This window comes from Nicotiana tabacum, chromosome 23, assembly GCF_000715075.1.
Source record: "Nicotiana tabacum cultivar K326 chromosome 23, ASM71507v2, whole genome shotgun sequence".
NCBI lineage: Eukaryota > Viridiplantae > Streptophyta > Magnoliopsida > Solanales > Solanaceae > Nicotiana > Nicotiana tabacum.
Window position 1 is genome coordinate 5,926,153 of NC_134102.1, and position 27,763 is coordinate 5,953,915.

A 27,763-nucleotide genomic window follows, 5' to 3' on the forward strand; every position below is an offset into this window, starting at 1 on the left:
ATGCAACTGGCCAGTGCCTCTTTTGCAGAAGCGACCAGCTTCTCGCAGATGCGGTTGCGCACTTGCGATCACAATTGCGCAGGTGCGATTACACCAGGTTCTACCAAGAATCTGATGCTTTCAACATGCTCTAAACAATTCGAATTTCGTCCGAAACTCACCCGAGCCCCTCGGGACCTTATCCAAATATTCCAACAAGTCCCGTAACATAATACAGACTTACTCGGGGTCTCAAATCACATCAAATAACATTGAAATTTCAATTCTCACCTCGATTCGGACTTTGAGTTTTAAACTTTTCAATTTGCAAACCTCGTGCCGAAACATATTAAATGAATTCGGATTTACTTCAAATTTGGCATACAAATCATAAATGACATAACGGAGCTGATCAAATTTCTAGAATCGAATTTCGGCTCTGATATCAAAAAGTCAACCCCGTGGTCAAACTTGGAATCTTTAGCCTTTAAATTGCTAGCTCCGTTAAATGGTCATAACTTGAGCTAGTGACCTCCAAATTAAATTTCGGGCATACGCCCAAGTCCCAAATCACGATACGGAGCTACTCGAACTGTCAAAATACTGATCCAGGTTCGTTTGCTAAAAATGTTGACCAAAGTCAACTAAGTTGGGTTTTAAAACTCTATTTCACATTTTAATCCATTTTTCATATGAAAACTTTCCGAAAATTTTTACGGACTGCGCACGCAAGTCGAGAAATAATAAATGGTACTTTTCGAGGTCTTAAAATACATAATTACTTATTAAATTTAAAGATGATATTTTGGGTCATCACAATAACCGTAACCCAAATCACACATCAATTTATATGGATATTACCACGACAACACAAAAAAATAGTTCATATTATAAATTTCCCATAGGCCACAACCAACTCTAAAGATACAGCAAAATTTATTAATTTCGTAGCAAATAGCCCAAGGCTCCACACAACGTATATAAAATATCGAAAACAAAAAGAAGGAAGGAAAAATAACTTGGCATAAGACAACACCTTCTTTAGTCCAAATTTTTGATAAATATATTAATATCTCCATTTAAACGTATTTAATTAATTATTTGCATACTGAAAAATCCATAATATAATTATTTTCAGGAAATATCAAATCAATAAATACACAAAATTCACCTAAAATTTCAAGTCGCAATCACACCAAATTATCATATAAATACAGACTCAACAAACAAAGAATGAGGCATGACAAATCAAGGATTTATTAAGTTTTAATAATTTTCCAATTTAATACATAAGGGTGTCTACGAAATTTTTTATCCGATATAGTTTGCACATATAAACCAAGTACGTACTCGTCACCTCGCGTACATGGTTTTTCGATTACACAATTTTCACATAAGACTCAATGCCTAGGGGAAATTTTCCCACTATAGGTTAGGTAAGATACTTACCTTTTGAATTTATGCCGATATTCTAAAATAACCTTTTTGCTTGAATTGACCTCCGGTACGCTCAAAACAAAGAGCTCCCTTTGAGATTCTCATGCATAGTATTATCATTGTTGCAAATAAAAATATATCCACCAACTGTTTCATTTCTTGGTAATGACTTTGATGCTGGCAATGCCTTGAACCTCTTTTCTACACCATTATTCTTATTCTCATCCTTATAATTACTCTCTCTTAATCTTGTTAGTATTATTTTTCTTCCCAAACTTATTCATAAAATAGTCAATTTCATCCTCATAACCATTTTTTCACTTTTCTTGATAACCCCTTTTGAATTCACCACAATATTTTTATTGTTATTGTTATTTTCACTACTACCCTTACTACTACTGTAACTGAAATTCAAAGGGTTTGTGTAAACCCCTTTATTGCTAAAGAGATTGTAATCTGAATTGAGATATTTTGATGGGATATTAGAACTAATAACAGAATTTATAAGCTCACCACCAACTCTAATATTAAAGTTTCTTCGTTCTTCAGGTTTTCTCTTTGATACATAATTGTTGCTCCAACTTGAATCATTTGAAGACAAATTTGCTCAGTTGGTTGTTTGTAAACGGCTTACCACTGAATTGGTAAAAAGATAATCGAGAATTCTCTATTTTTTTGTCACTTTTTCCTATACCCCAGATGATAGTTTTCTATAAAAAATTCAATCTTGGAGAAAAAGATGAAGGTTTTTCACAAATACCAAGAAGAGAAGTTGTTATAAAAATTGAATCTTGGAATAAAAGGTGAACTTTAGAGATGAACGGTATGAGAGGTTAAAGAAGAGAAATTTTATAGTATAAAGATTGAATCTTGGTCTATGTAGGAGTGCTTACTTTACTTACAGCCGAAGGATATGAGAGTTAGAGGGAGAATAAAATAGGGGGAGGTTGACGCGGTAGAGAAAATTTCGCAGAAATGGAGTTGGAGAGAAAACTTAGTCGAGGCTTAAAATCACATCAACAACGTTAAACACACGAATTTTGCATCGATTCACGCCTAATGTATTTTAAAACCTAAAATTTCTACATTTGATGCCGAAACCTATCAAATCAAGCCCGATTGACCTCAAATTTTGCACACAAAATATAATTGACATTACGGACCTACTCAAACTTTTGGAATTGGAATCCGATCCCGATATCAAAATGACCAAACTCCCGGTCATACTTTCTAAAAATCTTTCATTTTCAAACTTTCGCCAAAATGCGTCAAACTGTCCTAGAGACTTTTAAATCCAAATTCGGACATACTCCTAAGTCCAAAATCACCACACAATGCTATTGGAATCATCAAAACTCTATTTCGGAGTCGTTTGTTCAAAAGTCAAACTCCGGTCAACTCTTTTCATTTAAGTTTCAAAAATATAAATTGTTCTTTCAATTTTAATTTTGAATCTTCCGAAATTCAAACTCGACCGCACACACAAGTCACAATACATATTACGAAGTTGCTTAGGACCTTAAGTCGTTGATGTCACGACCCAAAATTTCACCACATGTGTCGTGATGACACTTAGTCTCTAAGACTAGGTAAGCTAATTACAATTACATTTTGAGCCATTTTTTTGAACATATATAATTTAATACAAATGTCGAAACTAACAGCGAAAATATTCAAACAACCTCCCAAGACTGGTAATACTGAGTCACGAACTCTAACTGAGTACATGCAGTGATCCCAAGGATCGAATATACAATACTGTGCGAATAAGAGTGGACAGTACAATAAAAATAAAAAGACTCCAAGGGGCTGCGACAACCAAGCTGCCCTACCTTTAATCCTTGCGATCACACTCTAATCTCTCTCCGAATCCGATATCTCCAATACCTAGCTCTGCACAAAAACATGCAGAAGTATAATATGAGTAGACCACGGTCGGTACTGTAATGACCCGACAGGTCGTTTTAAGAGTTATGGACCCGATTCCCTATTAACTGCTTCTTTCATATCTATTTATGCTATTGTGACTTTCCAGGAGGTTTCGTTTTGGTTTTTGGAGTGTTTTGGGACACTTAGTCCATAAATGAAAGTTTAAGCCTTAAGTTTTGGACCGTAGTCGGAACTATGTGAGGACGACTCAGGGACATGTCCGGATAGTGTTTTGGAGGTCCGTAGCTTATGTAGGTTTGAAATGGCAAAAGACGAATTTTTAGAGATTCGGACCGGCAGTGAAAATTTTGATATCGGTGTCGGATTCTGATTTTAAAAGTTGGAATAGGCCCTAATGTCGAATATGACTTGTATGCAAAATTTGAGATCAATCGGACGTGGTTTGATAGGTTTAGGCATCGGTTGTGGAAGTTCAAAACTTTCAAGTTCTTTAAGTTTGAATCGAAGGATGATTTATGATTTTAGCGTTGTTTGATGTGGTTTGAGGGCTCGACTAAGTTTGTATGGTGTTTAAGGATTGGTTGGTATATTTGGTTGAGGTCCCAGGGGCCTCGGATGAGTTTCGGGTGCTTAACGGGTGAAAGCTTGGACATAGAAGAATTTCTGTCATGGTGGTTTCTAGTGTTTATGCACCTGCATTGGGGAGTCCGTAGGTGCGGCCCCGCAGAAGCGAGGCTGGGATCGCAGGTGCGCCTTTAGGCCTGGGAGTGAATGGTCGAAGATGCGACGAGTGAGCCGCAAGAGCGGAGTCGCATCTGCAGAAGTGTACTCGCAGATGCGGAGATAAAAATGTCCCAGGGTTCCGCAGATGCAGTCGAGTAGATGCAGAAGCGCATCCACAGATGCGGACTTAGGTGCGCAGGTGAGAACTCTGGAGTTTTAATGAAAACTCGCAGGTGCAGAGTCCTAGCCACAGAAGCGGCACTGCAGGTGCGATGAAGAGGTCACAGGAGCGGGTTCGCTGGGTAGAAAAGAGAGAATTTCGAGGGCTTGATTCATTTCTTCATTTTTGGACTTGGGAGTTCGGAAATTGACGATTCTTTGAAGGATTTTCAGAGAGAGCTTTGGGATAACGATTCCTAACTCGTTTTTGGTTGTATTTCATAAATCTATTGTTATTTTCATCATTTAATTTCGAATTTGGATTGAAAAGTTGGGAAAATGGAGGAAAAGTTCTCTAACCAAATCTCTGAGTTTTGATTGGGATTTATACATCGGATTTGGTTATTTTTGGTACGAGTTAACTCGTGAGTGAACTCGTGTTCATATTTTGTGACTTTTACCCGATTCCGAGATGTGGGCCCGGGTCGACTTTTTAGGACGTATTTCGAAATTTTTATTAAATTTTGATTTCATTAATTAGATTAGTTTATTATAGTTGTATTTATGATATGTAATTATTTTTGGCTAGATTTGGACCATTCAGAGTCGGTTATTCATGGAAAAGGCATTATTACCGATTGATTGAGCTTGGTTCGAGGTAGGTGGCTTGCCTAACCTTGCGTGGGGTAAATTCCCTTAGGATTTGGTACTGTTTTGATATGTGAGCGCCGTGTACGTGAGGTGACGAGAACGTACACGGGCTAATTGTTGTAAAAACCCCGACTTATTTTACTGAGTAGTAATCTATTCTTCTTTTAAATTGAGTTATAACATTTAAATGAGTATTAGCATGTCTTCATTCTTATTTGAACTATCCCAATATGTGTAGCTATCCTGTTTAGTCTAATATCGCATGTTTACATACTTTAGCTGCTTAATTGAACCCTGTGAAGCATGCCTAGTTGATTTTCTATTTTTCCTTAACTTGTACTTAGTCTAATTTGTAAGATTTCGTGTTGTAATTGTCGAGTTCTATTGTTTGAGCTGCATATTTAATTTGGGACTACGGAACGATATTCCGGTAGATCCCCCTGCCCTGCATATTTACTTTGGAACTACGGAATGGTATTCTGGTAGATCCCCCTACTCTGTATATTTACTTTGGGACTACAAAATAGTATTCCGGTAGATCCCCCTGCTCTGCATATTACTTTGGGACTACAAAATGGTATTTTGGTAGATCCCCCTGCTCTGCATATTTACTTTGGGACTACGGAACGGTATTCCGGTAGATCCCCCCCTGTTCTGCATATTTAATTTGGGACTACGGAACGGTATTCCGGTAGACCCCCCTGCACATTTACGTTTGGGACTACGAGACGGTATCTCGGGAGATCCTCTATTGTATTTATGTGTACTGAGCTGTTACCTTCTATGAATTCTTTCTTGTTAAATTTCAGCACTTATTTTATGGCGATATTTCATTCTTTCCTTGCTTTATTATTATATATATACCAGTAGGGCCCTGACCTGACCTCGTCACTACTCGACCGAGGTTAGGCTTGGCACTTACTGGGTACCAATTGTGGTGTACTCATGCTACACTCTACACATGTCTTTTTTGTGTGCAGATCTAGGTGCTCCTTATCAGCCGCGCTATCAGTGAGCCGGGACAAATTTGGAGACTTCAAGGTATATCTGTCGCGTCCGCAGACCTCGGAGTCCCCTTCTATTCTTCCCTATGTCTATTATCTTCAGTATTATTTCTTTGTTAGACTCTGATGTATAGAGACACTAGATTTTCCTTCTCTAGGTTTTGATTCATGATGTTCCGGGTTTTGGGATTGGTTGTGTTTTTTTTTTTGAATAGTTGGTTATTGTACATGCCAAGCGGCATGGGACCCAGTTATGTTGTTATTGCTACAGTTAGTGGTTAATTTATGTTTTTATTTCATTATTCCGCAAAATATTAGGCTTACCTAGTTGTAGAGACTAGGTGTCGTCACGACGTCACACGGAAGGAAAATTGGGTCGTGACAAATTGGTATCAAAGCTCTAGGTTCATAGGTGTCGTGACTCACAAACCGGTTTAGTAGAGTCTCGCGGATCGGTACGGAGACGCCCATACTTATCTTCGGGAGGCTATGGAACTGTTAGGAAAGTTTCACTACTTTGATTCCTTGTCGTGCAAAAATTGTTGACTTCAAAAATTCTGAACTTCTGTATTCTATTCTCTCATAGATGGTGAGGACACTAACTGTAGTTATCGATGATGCTGCTCCCGGAGCAGGTGTCGCTAGAGGCAGAGACAGAGGTAGAGGCCGATAAGTAGTGTGCACCGCATCAAGAGCACCTGCCAGAGGAGCAGTTGAGGGGCCTCCAGTAGCTCCAGTTGGGGGGTAGGTACCGGAGACGCCTGTTGTTACCTCCAGACTTCAGGAAACCTTAGCACAGTTCCTGAACATGTTTGGTACATTGGTTCAGGCGGGGTTGATTCCAGTTGTACCAGCTATTTCACAGACTAGGGAAGGGACCCAGACTCCCACCGCCCACACTCCAGAGTAGCGAGTTCACGTTGGTCAGGTTCTAGGTGTCATGGCGACACAGCCCGTGGTCCCATTTCATCAGATGGGAGGGATCGCTCGCCGGGTAGAGGATAGGTGGGTCCAAGAGAGAGAGTACACGGAGGCGAGGAGACCTCGTAGACCGGGGAGATCCATTGGACCTTATTTTGGATGCAGGGTATATCATGGTAGCGGTTTTGTGGGTCAGCCAGTTCAATTTGCGTTTCAGGCTTCGCACAATGTTTCAGGTGTTCATGGGTCTCAAAGTTCCTGTACCGCAAACTTCCCATAGCCACGTCAGCAGCGAGGTTGTTTTTAGTGTGGCGACACTCGCCATGTGGTGAGGATTTACCCCAGACTTAGGAGCGGTGCACCTCCATAGGCTCCTCAGGCACTGCGTGCCCCACCGGGTCCTCAGGCCATAATTCCAATACCAGTTGCTACCCCACCTGCTCAGCCAGCCTGAGGTGGAGGTTGGGGAGGTAGAGGTCGTCCTAGAGGGGGAGGCCATGCCAGATATTATACCCTTCCTGCTAGTACAAAGGCAGTTGCTTCTCATTCTGTCATTACAGGTATTATTCTAGTCTGTCATAGAGATGTGTCAATATTATTTGACCGAGGCTCTACATATTCCTATGTGTCCTCTTATTTGCCCTGTGTTTGGGCATATCTCAGGATTCTTTGAGTTTCCCTGTTTATGTGTCTACTCCTGTGAGAGATTCTCTTGTTGTGGACCACATGTATCGGTCGTGTTTGATTGATCTTAGTGGTTTTGAGACCAGAGTCGATTTATTATTGCTCAACATAGTAGACTTTGATATTATTTTGGGCATGGACTGGTTGTCCCCCCATTATGCTATTCTTGATTATCACGCTAAGACCGTGACTATGGCTATGCCAGGATTTACGCGATTTGAGTGGAGAGGTACTTTAGAGTATACTCCCAGCAGATTTATTTCATATCTTAAAGCACAACAAATGGATTAGAAGTGGTGTGACGCGTATCTAGATTATGTGAGTGATGTCAGTATTGATACCCATGCAGTTGAGTCAGTTCTAGTAGTGAGGGAGTTTCTAGATGTGTTTCCAGCTAATCTTTCGGGCATGCCGCCCGACAGAGATATTGATTTTGGCATTGATCTGTTATCGGGCATTCAGCCCATCTCTATTCCTCCGTATTGTATGGCTCCTCTAAAATTGAATGAGTTGTTACAGGAGTTTCTTGATAAGGGCTTAATTCGGTCCAGTGTGTCACCTTGGGGTGCTCCTGTCTTATTTGTGAAGAAGAAGGATGGTTCCATGCGGATGTGTATTGATTAACTCCAGTTGAACAAAGTCACAGTGAAGAACAGGTATCCATTGCCTCATATTGATGACTTATTTGATCAATTATAGGGTGCCATAGTGTTTTCCAAGATTGACTTACTTTTAGGATATCATTAGTTGAAGATTCGAGAACCAGATATTCTGAAGACTGCTTTCAAGACCAGATATGGTCACTATGATTTTCTTGTTATGTCTTTTGGACTGACCAATATCCCAACAGCTTTTATGCACTTGATGCACAGTGTGTTCCAGCCTTATCTTGACTCATTCGTCTTTGTGTTTATTGATGACATTCTGGTGTACTCTCGGACTCGAGAAGATCATGAGCAGCACCTGAGGACTGCACTTCAGACCTTGAGAGAAAAGAAGCTATATGCAAAATTTTCAAAGTGTGAGTTTTGGCTAGACTCAGTAACATTCTTGGGTCATATAGTATCGAGTGATGGGATCCAAGTGGATCCGAAGAAGATTGAAGCAGTGCAGAGTTGGTCCAGACCGTCCTCAGCTACAGAGATCCGGAGTTTTCTTGGTTTGGCGGGGTATTATCGTCGCTTTGTAGAGGGATTCTCATCTATTGCAGCACCTATGACCAAGCTAACCCAGAAGGGTGCTCCGTTCATGTGGATAGAGGAATGTGAGGAGAGCTTTCAGAGCTCAAGACAGCTTTGACTACAGCCCAGTATTGGTATTGCCTACAGGTTCAGGGTCTTATATTGTATATTGTGATGCATCTTAGATTGGTCTCGGTGCGGTGTTGATGCAGGACGATAGGGTGATTGCCTACGCGTCCAGACAAATGAAGATACATGAAAAGCACTATCCAGTACATGACCTTGAGTTAGCGACTATTGTTCATGCCTCGAAGATTTGGCGGCATTATTTGTGTGGTGCTCCTTGTGAGATTTACACCGATCATCGGAGTTTGCAGCATCTACTTAAGCAAAAAGATCTTAACTTGCATCAGCGGAGATGGTTGGAGCTACTTAAGGATTATGATATCACTATTTTGTACCATCCTAGGAAGGCCAATGTGGTAGTCGATGCTTTGAGTTACCGGGCAGAGAGTTTGGGGAGTTTAGCATATCTACCAGCAGCAGAGAGGCCCAGGGCATTGGGTGTTCAGGCCTTATCCAGCTAGTTTGTGAGATTGGATATTTCTGAGTCGAGTCGAGTATTGGCTTGTGTGGTCTCTCGGTCTTCTCTTTATGATCGTATCAGGGAGCGTTAGTATGATGACCCCCATCTGCTTGTCCTTAAGGACACGGTTCAGCACGGTGATGCTAAGGAGGTCACTATTGGGGATGATGGCATATTGAGGATGCAAGGTAGGCTTTGTGTGCCTAATGTACATGGTTTGCGTGAGTTGATTCTTCAGGAGGCTTATAGCTCGTGGTACTCTATTTATCCAGGCGCCACGAAGATGTATCAGGACTTGAGGCAGCAGTACTGGTGTAGGAGGATGAAGAAGGACATAGTAGATTATGTGGCCCGATGTCTAAATTGCCAGCAGGTGAAGTATGAGCATCATCGGCCAGGTGGGTTGCTTCAGAAGTTGGAGATTCCGGAGTGGAAATGGGAGCAGATCACTATGGATTTCGTTGTTGGAGTCCCACGGACTCAGCGGAGGTTTGATGCAGTTTGGGTAAATGTGGATAGGCTGACCAAGTCGGTTCATTTCATTCTTGTGATGACTTCATATTCTTTCGAGCAGCTGGCTCGAATCTACATCCGTGAGATCGTCAGGCTTCATGGAGTACCGGTATCTATTATCTCTGACCGGGGTGCGTAGTTTACATCATGATTCTGGAGAGTCGTACAGTAGGAGTTAGGTACTAGAGTGGAGCTAAGCACAACATTTCACCCTCAGATGAACGGACAGTCCGAGCACACTATTCAGATACTGGAGGATATGCTCCCTGCGTGTGTGATAGATTTTGGGGGTGCTTTGGATCAGTTCTTTCTAGTTGCGGAGTTTGCCTACAACAACAGTTATTAGTCCAACATTCAGATGGCACCGTATGAGGCTCTGTATGGTAGGCGGTGTCGGTCCCCAGTGGATTGGTTCGAGCCGGGCGAGGCCAAATTAATGGGTACGAACTTGGTTCAGGATGCCTTGGAGAAGCCTAAGGTGATTCAGGATAGACTTCGCACAGCCCAGTCTATACAGAAGATTTATGTGGATCAAAAGGTTTGCGATGCTGCATTCATGGTTGGAGAGAGGGTCTTGCTTCGGGTTTCGCCTATGAAGGGCATTATGAGGTTCGGAAAGAGGGTCAAGCTGAGCCCAAGGTTTATTGGTCCCTTTGAGGTGTTGCGGCGAGTTGGGGAAGTTTCTTACGAGCTTGCCTTACCTCCCAGCCTAGCAGAAGTTCATCCGGTATTTCATGTTTCGATGCTCCGGAAGTATCATGGCGATCCGTTTCATGTGTTAAATTTCAGCTCAGTCCAATTGGACAAGGATCTATCTTATGTTGAGGAGCCAGTGGCTAATTTAGACAGGCAGGTCATAAAGCTAAGGTCAAAGAACATTGCATCCATGAAGGTTCAGTGGAGGGGACAAATGGTCGAGGAGGCAACTTGGGAGACCGAGCATGTTATGCGCAGCCGTTACTCTCACCTTTTCACCACTTCAGGTATGACTTTATGCTTGTTCGAGGATGAACGATTGTTTTTAGAGGAGAAGGATGTAATGACCCGGCCGGTCGTTTTGAGAGTTATGGCCCCGATCCCCTATTAATTGCTTTTTCCATATCTATTTCTGCTATAGTGACTTGCCATGAGATTTCATTTTGGTTTTTGGAGTGTTTTGGGACACTTAGTCCCTAAATATAGGTTTAAGCCTTAAATTTTGGACCGTAGTCAGAACTGTGTAAAGACGACTCCAGAATGGAGTTCTATCAATTCTGTTAGCCTAGTTAGGTAATTTTGGACTTAGGGGCGTGTCCGAATAGTGTTTTGGAGGTTCGTAGCTTATTTAGGCTCGAAATGGTGAAAGTTAATTTTTTGGAGATTTGGACCGGTAGTGAAAATTTTGATATCGGGGTCGGATTCCAATTCCGGAAGTTGGAGTAGGTTCGTAATGTCGAATATGACTTGTGTGCAAAATTTGAGATCAATCGGACGTGGTTTGATAGGTTTAAGCATCGATCGTGGAAGTTCGAAACTTTCAAGTTCTTTAAGTTTGAATTGGAGGATGATTTGTGATTTTAGCATTGTTTGATGTGGTTTGAGGGCTCGACTAAGTTCGTATGGTGTTTTATGATTGGTTGGTAAGTTTGGTTGAGGTCCCGGGGACCTCAGGTGAATTTCGGGTGCTTAACGGATGAATGCTTCGACTTAGAAGAATTTCTATCATGCTGGTTTCTGGTGTTTTCGCACCTGCGGTGGGGAGTTTGTAGGTGCGGCCCGCAGAAGCGAGGCTGGGATCACAGGTGCGCCTTTAGGCTTGGGAGTCAGTGGTCGCAGATGCGATGAGTGAGCCGCAGGAGCGGAGCCGTATCTGCAGAAGGGTAGTCGCAAATGCGGAGATGAGAAGGACCAAGGGTTCCGCAGAAGCGGACGAGTAGACACAGAAGTGCATCCGCTGATGCGGACTTAGGCGCGCTGGTGCGGACTCTGGAGCTTTAATGAAAACTGACAGGTGCAGAGTCCTAGCCGCAGAAGCGGCACTGCAGGTGCGGTGATGAGGTCGCAGGAGCGACTTCGCTGGGCAGAAAAGAGAGAATTTCGAGGGCTTGATTCATTTCTTCATTTTTGGACTTGGGAGCTCGGAAATTGATGATTCTTTGATGGATTTTCAGAGAGAGCTTTGGGATAACGATTCCTAACTCGTTTTTGGTTGTATTTTATTAATCTATTATTGTTTTCATCATTTAATTTTAGATTTGGATTGAAAAGTTGGGAAAATGGGGGAAGGGTTCCCTAACCGAATCTCTGAGTTTTGATTGGGATTTAGACATCGGATTTGGTTATTTTTGGTACGAGTGAACTCGTGAGTGAATGGGTATTCATATTTTGTGACTTTTACCCGATTCTGAGACATGGGCCTGGGTCGACCTTTTAGGACGAATTTCAGAATTTTTATTAAATTTTTATTTCATTAATTAGATTAGTTTATTATAGTTGTATTTATGATATGTAATTATTTTTGGCTAGATTTGGGCCATTTGGAGTCGGATATTCATGGAAAAGGCATTATTACCGATTGATTGAGCTTGGTTCGAGCTAAGTGGCTTGCCTAACCTTGCGTGGGGGAAATCCCCTTAGGATTTGGTACTGTTTTGATATGTGAGCGTTGTGTACGTGAGGTGACGAGTACGTACATGGGCTAAGTGTTGTAAAAACCTCGACTTATTTTACTGAGTAGTAATCTATTCTTCTTTTAAATTGAGTTATACCATATAAATGAGTATTAGCATATCTTCATTCTTAATTGAGTTATTCCAATATGTGTAGATATCCTGTTTAGTCTAATATCGCATGTCTAAGTGCTTTAGCTGCTTAATTGAACTCTGTGAAGCATGCCTAGTTGATTTCCTGTTTTTCCTTGACTTGTACTTAGTCTAATTTGTAAGATTTTGTGTTGTAATTTTCGAGTTCTATTGTTTGAGCTGCATATTTACTTTGGGACTACGGAACGGTATTCCGATAGATTCACCTGCTCTGCATATTTACTTTGGGACTACGGAATGGTATTCCGTTAGATTCCCCTGCTCTGCATATTTAATTTGGGACTACAGAACGGTATTCTGGTAGATCCCCCTGCTCTGCATATTTACTTTAGGACTACGGAACGGTATTCCGGTAGAACCCCCTGCTCTGCATATTTACTTTCGGATTACGAAACGGTATTCCGGTGGATCCCCCCCTGTTCTACATATTTACTTTGGGACTACGGAACGGTATTCCGGTAGATCCCCCTACACATTTACGTTTGGGACTACGAGACGGTATCTCGGGAGATCCTCTGTTGTATTTTTGTGTACTGAGTTGTTACGTTCTATGAATTCTTTCTTGTTAAATTTCAGCCTTTATTTTACTGCGATATTTCATTCTTGCCTTGCTTTATTATTATATATATACCAGCAGGGCCCTGACCTGACCTCGTCACTACTCGACCGAGGTTAGGCTTAGCACTTACTGGGTACCGATTGTGGTGTACTTATGCTACTCTCTGCACATGTTTTTGTTTGTGTGCAGATCCAGGTGCTCTTATCAGCTGCGCTATCAGTGAGTCGGGATAACTTTGGAGACTTCAACGTATATCTGCCGTGTCCGCAGACCTCAGAGTCCCCTTCTATTCTTCCTTGTGTCTATTATCTTTAGTATTTTTCTTTTGTTAGACTCTGATGTGTAGAGACACTAGATTTTCCTTCTATAGTTTGTGATTCACGGTGTTTCGGGTTTTGGGATTGGTTGTGTATTTTTTTGAATAGTTGGTTATTGTACATGCCAAGCGGCATTGTACCCAGTTATGTTGTTATTGCTACAGTTAGTGGTTAATTTATGTTTTCATTTCATTATTCCGCAAAATGTTAAGGTTACCTAGTTGTAGAGACTAGGTGCCGTCATGACGTCATACGGAGGGGAAATTGGGTCGTGATAGGTACCCAGTAAGTATCAAGACTAACCTCAGTGGGGTAGTGACGAGGTACAGTCAAGACACTCACTAGTCAAATAACATGTGCAATATAGCATACAAAAAATAATAAAAAACAAATAGCAGTGATAACAATAATAATCAATTTGTGATATAAACAGCAAGGCAACAGGAACATCATAAATATTGTTCAAACGAATAATAAATACAAGTACAACCAATTAATCAAGTCCTTCAAAATATACATCTTTTATCTATAAGTTTTTCAAATAAAAATCTTTAGAATGTAACATGTATAATTAAATATATCCCGAATATACTTCCTTCAAATAAATATCTTTCAAATATAATTCTTTCAATTAAATATCTTTCGAATATAATTCTTTCAAATAAATATCTTTCGAATATAATTCTTTCAAGTAAATATCTTTCAAATATAATTCTTTCAAGTAATAGTCACCATGTGACACCTCATTTAACTTTCCTGGTGTGAGAAATATATTCAAGATATCACATCAAATGGCACGGTAACACCTTCGTGCATTTATCTCATTAAATTCATAACTTTGCTGGTGTGAATAATATATTCAACATATCACATCGAATGGCACGGTAATACCTTCGTGCACTTGTCTCATTCTCACCCAATATATATATATATATATATATAGATAAAATCAATTGGCACAGCAACACCCTTCGTGCATTTATCTCTTTCTCACCGTCTATACATATAACAGTACCAACTAGGTGGGGGAAATGCCAATAACAATAAAAGAAATAAAGTGGGGGGCATATAGGAAGCAACAACTACTACAAGTCACATAGAAAACATAGGTGCACAATAACATCTCAAGATAAAGGCATGAATGTATACACAACGAAAAGATATCACAATATAATGTATGTCTCTTGTCCTCGCCTGTACGGAAACACCCTTCGTACCACGAACATATGATAATATAAAAATAATGGCACGACATCACCCTTCGTGCTTTTACTGTCATCCTCACGTGATAATATAATTGAAAAGGCACGGCATCACCCTTCGTACTTTACACTCTCAAATGGCACGACATCACCCTTCATGCTTTACACTCTCAAATGGCATGGCATCACCCTTCGTGCTTTACACTCTCCCTCTGTCACGACCCAAAATCCAACTAGTCGTGATGGAACCTAACCCAACCTGTTAGGTAAGCCAACTATTCACTATCCAATTCCAATTTAATTTAATAAGACAATTAAGTAAAAGAAAATATCTAAATCTTATACATTCCCCAAGAACAGGTAGTACAAATCATGAGCTTCAAAGAATAGAATTTACAAAGCTGATATGAAGTAAATACATCTTCTGTTTGAAAAGTACATAAACAGAGTTTTTATAATTTAAGGCTACCATAAACAAGAGGAAGCTACCATAAGAATGCAGGTACATCTTCAAATCCGGCAACTATCGAGCATAACAACAACAACGGTCAACATCTGCACGCAATGTGCAGAAGTGTAGTATAGTACAACCGACCCCATGTACTGAGTAAGTAGCGAACCTACCTTAGGTTGAAAGCAGTGACGAGCTTTTACCAAGGTCGGGTCCAAAACCAATAACCCACCACAGTCCATAACAACGTAAAGCAAATAATACAAGAAGTAATTCAAAGGCAAAATGCTCAGCTAAATCATGATTTCAAAAACAAAATAGTTCTTCCTTTCAAGTACATCACTGAAACCCAAAAATCATTTACCGAAGTTGCCAAAATCCTCGCAATAATAAATGAGATGTTTCATTTTCTTTCCAAATAACCCGTGTAAAAATAAATGCATCACTATGCCCATCTGTCAACATGTGTGAGAAATCATGAATGATGTGATACTGTACAACATGAGGAAAAATACATCTCTATGCCTGTAAGTTATGTGTGCATGTCAATGTGATGTAACTCAGTGATAAAATCATATGCATACTCTCAGAGTATCATTTCACTCAGTCCTCCCAGTCACTTAGTTCTCACAGTCACCCAGTCCTCAGTCACTCAGCCCTCCCAATCACTTAGTCCTCCCAATCGCTCGGCACTCGCACTCAGTAGGTACCTGTGCTCACTGTGGGTGTGTACAGACTCCGGAGGGGCACCTTCAGCCCAAGCGCTATAATCTGCACGGACAACTCACGTGTTGCACGGACAACTCAATGCTATAATAATATCTGGATCCGCACGGATAACTCACGTGCTGTACTGACAACTCACGTGCTATAATAATATCTGGATCCGTACGGACAACTCACGTGCTATAATTAACCTCACAATCAGGCCCTCGGCCTCACTCAGTCATCAATCTCTCCAGCCTCTCGGGCTCACAATGTCATGAAAATCAGCCCAAAATTGATGATATGATGTATCAATAAATAACAACAGAGACTGAGAGATAATATGAAAAGAAATGAACATGAATATGACTGAGTATGAATTTTCAATTTAAAACAAATAATTCACATCAATATGACCTATGTGGGTCTCATAATAGTTGCACATAACCTCAGCATGATTTTTAATATGCTTTTCAGCTCAATTTCTTTAACACGCAAAACCGCATGGAAATTGCCACGATTATTTAACTACAAAATTTCACAGAAACAATTATGTCACAATTTCTATAGCGCACGCCCACACGCCCGTCACCTAACATGTGCGTCACCTCCCAACAATTCACATAATGCATATATTCAGGGCTCATACCCTCAGCTCTAAGATTAGAAGAGTTGCTTACCTCGAACAAGCCAAATCCAATGACGAGCAAGCTAAGCAATGCTCCAGAAATTTCATTATGCGCATATCAACTTCCAAACGGCTCGAATCTAGTCACAATTAATTTGATTCAGCCCATAAAAATTATAGGAATGAATTGCATATCAAAATACTAATATTTTTCACAAAATCCGAAATTACGCCCCAAAACTCACCCGTGGGGCCCACATCTCGGAATTCGATGAAACTCACAAAATACGATAACCCATCCAATTACAAGTTCAACCATGCTAATTTCACTCAAATCCGACTCCGAATCGGTATTCAAAACTCAAACTTTTGTATTATGAACTTTAGGCCAACACCTCCAATTTCCTCTTTAAATTCATCAATCAATTGGTAAAAATGAATATAGATTCATGGAATATAATCACAAGGGAGTCAAGAACACCTACCCCAAGTTGTGTGGGAATATTCCTCTCCAAAATCGCTCAACCCGAGCTCCAAAATCCGAAAATGGATGAAAAATGTCGAACCCTCGAACTTAAAGGATTCTACCTAGCACTTTCGCAGATAGGGACAAGAGGTCGCACCTGCGACCCTCGCTTCTGCTGAAAACAATTTGCTTCTGCGAGAATAATATTGCCCAGCAACACCCGCACCTGCGGATACCGAATTCCACTTCTGCGATGAGCTTTGCACATGCGCTTCCAAGTCTCGCATCTGTGCGTACGCATGTGCGCTACAAAATCTGCTTCTATGGTCCATTTCAACCAGGACTTCCTTCGCTTTTGCGATCAACTGTCTGCATCTGCGGACTCGCTTCTGCATGCATTCTTCTGCAGATGCGAAAACACAAGAATTAGCAGCAGCAACATGAAGAAGAATGATCCGAAATCAAATCCGAAATACACCCGAGCCCCTCGGGACCCCGTCCAAACATACCAACAAGTTCCATATCATAATACGGGCCTACTCGGGGCCTCAAATCATATCAACCAACATCAAAACGACGAATCACATCTCAAATCAAAAATCAATGAACTTTGAACTTTAAAATTCTATATCTTGTGCCGAAACACATCAAATCAATTCGGAATGACTTCAAATTTTGCACACAAGTCACATTTCACATTACGGGCCTATTCCAATTTCCAGAATCGGATTCCGACCCTGATATCAAAAAGTCAACCCCCGGTCAAACTTCCAAAAAATTCAACTTTCGGCATTTCTAGCCTAATTCTACTACGGACCTCCAAATAATTTTCCAAACATGCTCCAAAGTCCAAAATCACCACACGGAGTACTGGAATCATCATAATTGAATTATGAGGTCGTTTACACATAAGTGAATATCCGGTCAACTTTTCCAACTTAAGCTTTTTTTAAATTATGAGACTAATTGTCTTATTTCACTACGAAATCCTTCCGGACCCAAACCAACTAACCCGATCAGTCATAAATCAACTGTAAGGCATAAATTTAGCAGTAAATAGGAAAACAGGGTTGTAATACTTAAAACGACCTGCCGGGTCGTTACATTCTCCCCCACTTAAACATACGTTAGTCCTCGAATGTGCCAAGAGTTGCCTCCAAGCCATCAAATCACTATTCCATCTTACCACGCACGTACCCGGGGGTGAACCCACGTCATCCTATTCCATATAGGCTTGACAACACAATACAACTGAAATTTAATTTCCAACCTTTAGAATTTCTTTCAAGACACGAATCTTACATTTACAACACTGTATGAGTCTGAACAAGCTGCATCGAGCTATAGCTATAATCACGGATATAATCACCCAGCATATTACACAACGCCCGCTTGTAGCACCATTCCTGATCACAGTAACTTCTCCAAACCAACCAAGTACTAGCATTAAACCCCATATCAAACAAAACCTCATCCCAACACCTTCGTACACCGTTGATAATAAAAGAAACGTGTGAAATCTCATAACATCTTGTTAGATCGACAAGTCATGGAGCTCTCTCGCCCCAACCAGAACCATAATTACTTTCTAAGCTGACTTTCAATATTATCCTCCTGAATATACCGAAATCAAACCTGATAGTACCCATTCTAGGTCTAGTGACCTTATATTATTAAACACAACTATCCCACAGACATGCCACCTCAATATAACTCAGAGCCACAGCTCGTGCCATCCGTGCGCCAATACGCAACGATTCAAATATACCCAGTCATGTAAAGTGACTCAAATGAGAGAACTGCCTCACAAGTTTAACAAGTACCGCCACAATGAAATGCTGAAAATCCATCACACACCGTAGAAACATCACACGATTATAACACAAGGTTCATACCTTAACATAACTCCGTTGCAATGCGTAACCCCATCCAAACTCTGGTCCATATTATATACCTCGAGCCACCCTGCTCAAAATCAATAACCATGGAGAAGCAAATGACACAATACCACTCAAAACCTGAAAGAATATCACCATTACGCAATCAATCATGCAATACTCAAATGCTCATCTTGTTGTATTCTGCCATGAGGCCTCCAATAGAACCGCACCATGTATACATATAACCAATGAATCACAACTCCTAGTAGCATAGAAAAGTAACTCATAGATTATTTCCGACCACGAATAAGTTCAACATCAACTGAATGGCACATCCCTCAACAATAGTAGTGTAGAGCCAACCAATCTGACTCGGTGTAGAATACACATCCTAATTAGGCCTACCAATGGACCCCCAAATCAACTCTGGTCACCCATAAATAGATGCATAACCCTCCTAAAATCTACAACGACTGAGTCATAATACAAAACCATTATCTGGCTAGCTTCAGCCACGACTTCACAGTCCGCAACCATGAAACAATCTGCTCCAAATCCATAGAACACACGAATCACCATTTCTGATTCCATCTCCACTGCCCGAATGTCTAACACATCTCTCATACACAATCATCCCACGAGGAATATTTCTCCCATTCTTTCTTGCCACATAGCAACATCTTAAAATCAGCAGTCGATCAACCAGGAAAATGCCGCAATACCTATAAAATATCCATAATTCAAAACATAGTGCACCTTCTAAAATGTATACTCTACTCACGCAATACCGAATAGTGATAGCATTCATCTAAACATCGAAAACTGTTCATCCCCTCTAAGAATTTATGACCTCCCTTTCAAAGCTAAATCGTGACCTTGCACACGCCAACCTTAATCCCAAACAATACACCGCATCTATCATGCCACCATTTGAAAAATAGGAGAACCTCATAATCATTCTGAGTCACATGTAAAATACATATCCGATCAGCCAGAAGCCTCCCATTTGATCCCATCCGGTAGAAAATCACAATACTCAACATGCTCCTCAAGCCGGTAGGAAAATACCCATCTCAACCCGTGGTAGAAATACTCGAGAATGCTTTGGAATCTATTTTCACATAATCAAGCCATCAGAGTTGAATCTCTCTAGCTCAACCAAGCCACGTAGGTCATCAAACCCAGGTGTATTGCCACAAAGCACTTGTAGAAAACCCCCACATCATAAGTACCCAGAGAACCGATCATATCCATTACCATACCGATCCAACCTACTACCCGTTTGTCTTATTTTCTCCAAGTTTCTTCCGAATATGTCTTCAGATTGATACTTCTCCTTGCTAAAATTCCACGATCTTTAGCCACAACTCACCCCATAAACCTAGCATAGAACCACAATGCCCTACGACCCATAAACAATTGTACTTTTCTTAAGCACCTTCAAAAATACCACAACTGTAACACTCACTTTGAGAATACCTTATGTGAATTTGAAATTGTTCTTCTTACCTTTCTTATACAAAAATATAGAATCCATAGTCATATAGAATTTCTGCAAGTCAAAGCACCATCAAATGTAAATCTCGGATTTTATCCATACACAAGTCCGGTGAAATTCTCAATTGCTATATATAGACCTCGAACTTATTGGAACCTTCTCGAGAGTCACCCACTTTGCTCAATCCAAATTACACCGCCCAAATGGGCCAAAAGATACGTGCCCCAATAGCGCAACAACACTCATCCTACGATTCTCATATACTCATAAGTGCAATATAACCCGTAACCCGAAATTTCTTTATTCGAGTCATTTTCTAACTCCACCTCTACAAGTCATCACTAATTCCCAAGTATACTTCAGACCAAAACAAAATTTGACACATACCTATGAATTAATTTGTCCATAGCAGACTCCCCCACTTGGCTTAAAGCCATAGATTAAAACACTTCATAACTCACAATACTCATACTCTATTACTGTCATAATGCCACAGCCAGTTCAACGAAACTTCTTCTCAAACTTATGCAACGCCAACCATAAAAATACCCCAAATCATCCGCTAAGCTCGCAATCATTTTCTTGACACTCGAGTCAACTTTCTCAATCAGATTCCAATTCAAATCTCCACACATACGCCCTGCTGGCAGAAAAGCATCTCTCCACTCACATATAAGGAACATACCTACGTAGATTACTCAGTAGGGGATAACCCACTTGCTTAGTCTCAAATTGGTATCTTGTTATACCCTTTCGCAGTCACAACTACTACGCCATCACTTAATCTTTCAAAGTCCAAACTTATTAACAAGACATGAGAATTTAGTTTGTCCCAAAATTTAACAATGTAAGAGATCCTTCAAAACATTCATACTCGAGACTGTACGTCACATCAAATCGAAAATCAAGCACCCAATGGCCTTTCCTTTTGTAACGACCCGACCTGTCATTTTAACTATTCCAATCTCATTTCTCCATTTATTGCTCAAATTGTGAATTACAGTTATTATTTGGCTTGCCGGGGTAATTAGTTTGGGTCCGGGGAGGTTTTGAAATGATTTGGAGCACTTAGTTCCAAGGTTTAGAATTTAAGTTAAAAAGGTTGACCGGATGTTAACTTATGTGTAACGACCCCGAAGAAATTTTACTAAGAAAATTAAGGTTTGGTGGTGCCGAGGTAGATCAATTAGTACAAAGATTATAGAAATTTCTCACGGCGAGCTTGCTCGCCGCGGCTCGGACTTTTTGGGTTGAACAATGCATTGAGGTGTAAAGGAAGATTTTGTCGAAAAAAAGTTATTTCTGCGACCACTATGCAGTCGCAGGATCACTCTGCGGATCGCATAATGGTTGCAAAGTGGATCAGGAGAGGGGCAAGATTTGAGGAAAATCTGCGGTGCACTATGCAACCGCAGACCTATTTTGCGGTGCATTATGCGACCGCAGAACAAGTATGCGGACCGCATAATGACCGCAGACCGGGTCAGTAACGCCCAGCTTTGGAGGCCAAATTATGCGGCCAGTATGCGGACCGCATACCTGTTATGCGATCGCATAACTGCATCGGAGCTTCCATTCTTTCTAATTTTTGACCCGACCCAACTTCGATTTATAGCCCTTGAAGCTCATTTTTAGCCGAAATCTGATATTTTAGAGAGATGTGAGAGCATTGTAGAGAGAGAAAGTGAAGACTTAGTCATTTATCCATCAATTCTTGTTCAAGGTTTGAAGATTTCACAAGGATCTTGCTAGGGCTTCAAAGAGGTAAGAATTGCTTTCCCTAATTCTTCAATTTCGGGTTTGGAGTAAAGATGGGTGATTAATAGTATGATTCTTGGATGTAAGAGTATATATATATATATATATATATATATATATATATATATATATATATATATATATATATATATATATATATGCCAATAAGGTTGTGGAAGGATTGTTAAGTTCAAATGGGTAAGGATTGGATTGAAAATGGTAGAAATCTTCATAGGCTTTAATTGAAGATTTGAGGGTCGAGTTGGTGTTGGATTTTGGTGAAATATGCATGGTTGGACTCGTGGTTGGATGAGCATTCATATTCTGTAACTTTTGTCGGCTTCCGAGACGTGGGCCCTACGGGCGATTTTTGAGTTAATTTCGGATTTTATTGGAAACAAATTAGTATTTCCTTGTAGAATTAATTACAATAATTTGTATTGACTGAATCGAATTAATTGTGGATAGATACGAGGCTTTTAGAGGCTAATTCTCATGGCAAGGGCATAGCGGAATAAATAATTACACGGGTTGAGGTAAGTAACCGTTTTAAATCTGGTCCTGAGGGTATGAAATCCCGGATTTTCATATCATGTGATTATTTTGGAGGTGACACACATGCTAGGTGACGGGCGTGTGGGCGTGCACCGAGGGGATTATGACTTGGTCCATCCCGGGAAATTGTAAAGTTGAATAATTTAATTTTTGCTATATGATCTCTATGTGTTGAAGAAATTTGACTATAAATCATGTTAGAAATCATGCTTAGGCTATGTTATAGTACTATTGAGACCCGTAGAGGTCGCGTACTTGTTGAATTATTTGCTAATTGTTGTCTTGTACTCAGTCATGATTTTTCTTGCGTATTATACCTCAATCTTTCTGGATATTTATTGATATACTATGTTATCTTTGTTTGGTCTGATCTTTGTGATTTCTGAGAGCCCGAGAGGCTTGAGAGGTTGAGGACTGAGTAAGGCCGAGGGCCTGTCGGTGAGGTAAGAATATTATGGCATGTGAGTTGTCCGTGCAGGATATTATAGCACGTGAGTTGTCTGTGCAGATTTTGGCGCTTGGGCTGTAGGAGCCCCTCCGGAGTCTGTACACACTCCCAGTGAGCGCGGGTACCCATTGAGTGTGAGTGTTGAGGGCTGAGAGCCGAGTGGTTGAGCTATTTTGATGAGCTGAGTGACTGTTGCCTGAGAGGCTGTACTTGCTTTGCATTTGTTGTTACACTTGGTTGCTATCTATCATTATTGTGAAATCTCTGAAAGAATTTATATCCGGATTACTTGAAATTGAACTATATAAAATTAATTTAACTTAAACTGTCAGATTTGAAAGCATGTCTATTACTTGCTGAGTTGGTTGTACTCATACTACACCCTGTACTTCGTGTGCAAATCCAGGTGTTCCTGAACATAGCAGGTGTTGATCATTTCGCGCAGTTGATTTTCAGGAGATTTTGAGGTAGCTGTCGTGTTCCGCAGACCTTGTCTCTCCTTCTCTATATCCTTGTATATTGTATTTGGTCTCAAACTATTATAGACCATATTTTCCAGACTTGTACTCTTATTAGATATTCATGTACTCAGTGACACCAGGTTTTGGGAGTGTTGTATCGAAAATTGCTAGATTTTTTGGTATTGTATTAAACGTTACGTTTTTAAATTTAAAGGAAATCGTGGGTTATTGATGTTGTCGGCTTGCCTAGTACTGAGATAGGCACCATCACGACAAGTTAGGATTTTTGGGTCGTGGCATCTTTACATTTCAAGGAAACACTTCTCGTCATATTCAAATCATCTTAACACATCCCGCAATTACATCGTACTCATCACAAGGCTATTCCACCGCTCATCGAGCCATAAATTCCACTCGTAGGGACATTGCCAGACATATGAGTCCAAATGTACAAGTTATAACTGAAGCTACCGAGCTTAAACTGCAGTCTAACCATGGCCTCAAATCCTCTAGACTGGCCCATCACCAAAACACAGAATACACATCTTGAACCTCGTTCATAGAATCACAAGTCGGCGATGCGCAGCTGATACCATAAGAACGCAGGTACATCTTATGTTTGAAAAGTATATAAACAAAGTTTTTATACTCTAAGGCTACCATGAACAAGAGGCAGCTACCATAAGAACGCAGGTACATCTTCAAATCTGGCAACTATCGAGAACAGCAACAACAATGGCCAACATCAGCACACAATGTGCAGAAGTGTAGTATCAATACAACCGACCCCATGTACTGAGTAAGTAACAAACCTAACCTTAGGTTGAAAGCAGTGATGAGCATTTACCAAGGTCGGGTCCAAAACCAATAGTCCACCACAGTCCATAACAACGAAAAGCAAATAATACAAGAAGTAATTCAAAGGTAAAATGCTCAGCTAAATCATGATTTCAAAAAAATAGTTCTTCCTTTCAAGTACATCACTGAAACCCAAAAATCGTTTACCGAAGTTGCCAAAAATATGAATAAGTTTGAAAATAATAATTTTTCCAAAATACTCTCAATAATAAATGGGATGTTTCATTTTCTTTCCAGATAACCCGTGTAAAAACAAATGATTCACTATGCACATATGTCTACATGTGTGAGAAATCATGAATGATGTGATACTGTACAACATGAGGAAAAATACATCTCTATGCCTGTAAGTTATGTGTGCATGTCAATGCGATGCAACTCAGTGAAAAAATCATATGCATACTCTCAGAGTATCATTTCACTCAGTCCTCCTAGTCACTCAGTCCTCACAGTCACCCAGGCCTCACAGTCACTCAGCTCTCCCAATCACTTAGCCATCCCAATCGCTCGGCACTCGCACTAAGTAGGTACCTGTGCTCACTAGGGTTTGTACAAACTCCGGAGGGTCTCCTTCATACCAAGCACTATAATCTGCACGGACAACTCACATGTTGCACGGACAACTCACGTGCTATAATAATATCTGGATCCGCACGGACAACTCACGTGTTGTACGAACAACTCACGTGCTATAATAATATATGGATCCGTACGGACAACTCACGTGCTATATTTAACCTCATAATCAGGCCCTCGGCCTCACTCAATCATCAAAATCTCCAGCCTCTCGGGCTCACAATGTCATGAAAATCAGCTCAAAATTGATGATATGATGTATCAATAAATAACAACAGGGACTGAGAGATGATATGAAATGAATGAACATGAATATGACTGAGTATGCATTTTCAATTTAAAACAAATTTCTTTAACACATAAAATCGCATGGAAAATGCCACGATTATTTAACTACAAAATTCCACATAAATAATTATGTCACAATTTCTATAGTGCACGCCCACACGCCCGTCACCTAGCATGTGCGTCACCTCCCAACAATTCACATAATGCATATATTCAAGGTTCATACCCTCAGCTCCAAGATTAGAAGAGTTACTTACCTCGAACAAGCCAAATCCAATGACGAGCAAGCTAAGTAATGCTCCAGAAATTCCATTCTGCGCTTATCAACTTCCAAACGGCTCGAATCTAGTCACAATTAATTTGATTCAGCCCACAAAAATTATAGGAATTAATTCTACATCAATATACTAATATTTTCCACAAAATCCAAAATTACGTCCCAAAAATTACCCGTGGGTCTCACGTCTCAGAATCTGACGAAACTCACAAAATACGACAACCCATCCAATTACAAGTTCAACTATACTAATTTCACTCAAATCCAACTCCGAATCAGTGTTCAAAACTCAAAATTTTGTATTATGAACTTTAGGCCAAACACCCCCAATTTCCTCTTTAAATTCATCAATCAATTGGTAAAAATGAATATAGATTCATGGAATATAATCACAAGGGAGTCAAGAACACTTACCCCAAGTTGTGTGGAAATATTCCTCTCCAAAATCGCTCAACCCGAGCTCCAAAATTCGAAAATTAATGAAAAATGTCGAACCCTCGAACTTAAAGGATTTTGCCCAGCACTTTCGCAGATACGGACAAGAGGTCGCACCTGCGACCCTCGCTTCTGTGGAAAATAACTTGCTACTATGAGATTAACATTGCTCAGCAATACTCGCACCTGCGGATACCGAATTCCGCTTCTGCGATGAGCTTTGCACATACGCTTCCAAGTCTCGCATTTGCACGCACGCATGTGCGCTACAAAATCCGCTTCTGCGGTCCATTCCAACCAGGCCTTCCTTTGCTTCTACGATCAACTGTCTGCATTTGCGGACTCGTATCTGCATGCATTCTTCCGCAGATGCGGAAACATCAGAATCAGCAGCCTTCAACAGCAGCAATATGAAGAAGAATGATCTAAAATCAAATCTGAAACACACCCGAGCCCCTTGGGACCCCGTCCAAACATACCAAGAAGTTCCATATCATAACGTGGACCTACTCGGGGCCTCAAATCATATCAACCAACATCAAAATGATGAACCACACTTCAAATCAAAAATCAATGAACTTTGAACTTTCAAATTCTATATCTTGTGCCGAAACACATCAAATCAATCCGGAATGACTTCAAATTTTGAACACAAGTCACATTTCACATTACGGGCCTATTCCAATTTCCAGAATCGGATTCCGACCCCGATATCAAAAAGTCAACCCCCGGTCAAACTTTCCAAATATTCAACTTTCGTCATTTCAAGCCTAATTCTACTACGGACCTCCAAATAATTTTCCAGACACGCTCCTAAGTCCAAAATAACCACACGGAGCTACTGGAATTATCATAATTCAATTTTGAGGTCGTTTACACATAAGTGAATATCCGGTCAACTTTTTCAACTTAAGTGTTTTTTTAATTATGAGACAAAGTGTCTCATTTCACTCCGAATCCTTCCGGACCCGAACCAACTAACCTGATCAGTCATAAATCAACTGTAAGGCATACATTGAGCAGTAAATAGGGAAACAGGGTTGTAATACTCAAAACGACCGGCCGGGTTGTTACACACTCACATGATAATGTATATGAAATGGCACGGCATCACCCTAAGTGCTTTACACTCTTCCTTACTAAGAACATGTATATCATTAACAAGCAAGGTAGGAAGCATAAATAACATCAGGGAGAGTGTTTAAACGATAACACAATACAACAATTCATATCACAATTTGCCCACAGGCCACAACCAACTCAAAAGATACAACAAAATCAATTAATTTCATAGAAAATAGCCCAAGGCTCCACACAACGTATATAAAACCTCAAAAACAACAACAGAGATGGAAAAGCAACTCAGCATAAGACAACACCTTCTTAATCCAAATTTTTGATAAATATATTAACGCCTCTTTTTAAACTTATTTAATTAATTATTTACAGATGAAAAATCCATAATGAAATTAATTCCAAGAAATATCAAATCAACAAACACACAGAATTCACATAAAAATCCAAGTGGCAATCACACCAAATTATCATATAAAACACAAACTCGACAAATAAGGAATGAGGCATGACAAATCAAGGATTTACTAAGTTCCAACAATTTTCCAATTTAATACATAAGGGCGTCTACGAATTTCAACTGATATAATTTGCATATATAAACCAAGTTCGTACTCGTCACCTCGCGTACATGGTTTTTAATTACACAATTTCCACATAAGACTCAATGACTAAGGGGTAATTCCCCCACTCAAGGTTAGGCAAGATATTTACGTCGACGAAACTAAGTCAATGCTTTAAATGATCTTCGCGAGTGAAGCCACCTCCGGACGGCTCAAATCTAAAATTCGCCCCTTA

General features: G+C 40.3%; 1 pseudogene; it reads right to left on the minus strand.

Annotated features, from left to right (window-relative positions):
* Window positions 1-1,220: 1,220 nt before the first annotated feature.
* LOC142177018 (DCD domain-containing protein NRP-B-like) lies at window positions 1,221-26,388 on the minus strand (annotated as a pseudogene).
* Between the last annotated feature and the right edge of the window lie 1,375 nt (window positions 26,389-27,763).